Below are 2445 nucleotides of genomic sequence, written 5' to 3'. Positions count from 1 at the left end.
AAAATGTAAATTTGTTTTTAAAAAATTTTAACTTTTTTTTTCAAAAATACATTTGTTTCATAAAATCTAATTTTGTTTCTTAAAAATGTTATTTTGTTTTTTATTTGTTAATGTGTTTTTGAATTGTAAATGTGTTTTGCACTTCTCAGCCGCCGTACATTTAAGCCTGACCTAACATCCTGCAGAGCCGATTCTTTACTAGAGCTCCATTCACAGAACATGCAGAAGTAAAGAGGGAAAAGTTTGCAAAATAGGATTTAAAAGTAACGCAGTTTATAAATAAAAATCTCAAATTAAATCTAAAAAAGAAACTGAATAAATAGAAAACTTTATTGGTTGAAGTTTTGCATTCACACATTTTCTTTGAATTTCTCTCCATACAGGTTCAGCTTCAGACCAGCCTGATCTGTGTTTAAAAAAAGGCTTTTCTGTGGAGTAGGGATGAAACAACCGGATTAATGGTGATTAATACATTTTTAAATAATTAGCAGATAATTTAGTAATTGATTAATCATTAAATGAGGTATAGAGACTCTAAAACCGGCCTTAAACTGACAGATTGACTCACTTAGAGCAGTAATTATATCAAGCTTGTAAAAAAATACATAAATAATTTGACTTTAAGATTTGCTCCAGAAGTGGAAAAGTTTTAGTTTCACTAGAAAATCTTTTCTAAGGAACCTTTTGCTATGTTATTATTAATTGAAAAAAATAATCCACAGATTATTAATTATCAAAATAACCGTTAGCTGCAGCCCTACTGCGGAGGCATAGCTCAGTATTTTGAAGTTTGAAATAAACATCTTAGTGACAAAGTGCTCAGATTATAATGTTCAGACCAATGATCCATGCGTCCATCAGAGTTTGGAGCTCAGAGACGTTCCTTTAATCCACGGTTAGCGGACCGACTGAAACACGGTTTGCTGCAGCGCTCCTGCTAAAAAAGAAGAAATCCCATCAGCAGGTGTTACTGAAAATCTGGAGGTTGAATCATTTTCCATGAACCTCAAGTTGGAGCAGCGGATCATCAGAAGGTAGATGCTGTTTAACGAGGAGGCCTTCACACTACCCCAATATGTTTTCTCTCCATTTTATCCTTTTTGCTGATGTTTGACTTTTCTTTCTCCCACCGATGAATTTCCGTCATTTTAGGCACTTTTGTCAAAGATGGAGGACAGGTGTTGTGTCACGTGGTTTATATTTGTATTAACATGCAGTATTGTGTGCAAAACAATGAGAAAATGACTTTGAATAATAAAAAAGTTTTATGAGGAAGCTCTGAGTGTGTCTGGTTTGAAAACCCCCATTCTCTAGCTTTTGCTCAGCCTCGAGGTTCTTTTCCGAACCTGCAGCTTTACGATCAACCGAAAGCTGTTCCGCGCAAATATATTGCAATATAATACATCTGATGAAACGGTTTTTATAAACTTTTTTTTATATAAAGCATTTTAAATTCCATGATAATCACAGTTAATGTATTTTATTGCCAATTAATTTAAAAAATAACGATTAAATGACTTTTTATAATTTTTAATGACCAACGGAAACCCTGGAAACAAGCAAAAATGACCGTAGATCATCCCGCCGTACTCTTTATGCGGCAAGAAGGAAGAGAAAGTAACTGAAAAAAGAAAAAAAGTGATAAGTGGAAGAAGAAGAAAGGCTGCATCAGGGCAGCTTTTACCAGGTGGAAATAATTCATGCGGGGCTTCAAAAACACAGGCCAGCATTCTGCTGAAGGGTAAAATGTTTTAAATCAAGCGTATTTACCCTTCATTTTAGTAGGTAAATGGGATAATTTGCCAATGGAGTGAGTATTTTTACTCTTAAAATAAGAGTATTAGATAATATGCACTTGAAATAAGACAATGCGGTTGCTTTTTCTTATTTTAAATGTAAATTGTCTTGTCCCATTGGCAAAGTATCTCACTTACCTCCTCAATTCAAGAACAAATGCACTTAGTTTAAGAAAAAGTTACTTATTTAGATTTTCCATTTTTTGCAGTTTATTTGGGCATAATCATAGAAACAGGGTAACGATGTCCATGAACTGGTCTGTCCATCCCAGCAGAGATGGTTGGTTAGTTTTTAGCACACTGGACGAGTTAATGTTGCCTCATCACGCAGAAAGGTGCAGCGGCTCTGGTTTTTGCTCCAGCTACTCCAGAAATGGCGTATTTTCCTAATATGGTCTCTGTCATCTGTTCTGGCCCCGCCCCCTCCTTTTTGCTGCAGCGAGGTCTTGCTTGTTGCAACAGTTATAAGTCAAAAACCACCGTAGCTGTTAGCTGTTAGCTCTGGCTTGGTACCAAACACATGGAGGACATAACTGTGACTTACTGGCATCAGTGAAAAGATAATAACGTCTGAGTTTGCACCTCATCCACTGACGGGACAACAGAACCGGTGCATTAAGTTCTTGCTAGTTTGTCATTCATTCGAAGC

The sequence above is a fragment of the Cyprinodon variegatus genome, unplaced genomic scaffold, assembly GCF_000732505.1.
Source record: "Cyprinodon variegatus isolate N-32 unplaced genomic scaffold, C_variegatus-1.0 Scaffold554, whole genome shotgun sequence".
In the NCBI taxonomy this organism is placed as follows: Eukaryota; Metazoa; Chordata; class Actinopteri; order Cyprinodontiformes; family Cyprinodontidae; genus Cyprinodon; species Cyprinodon variegatus.
The sequence above is the reverse complement of the archived record's forward strand: the minus strand, read 5'-3'. Positions refer to the sequence as shown.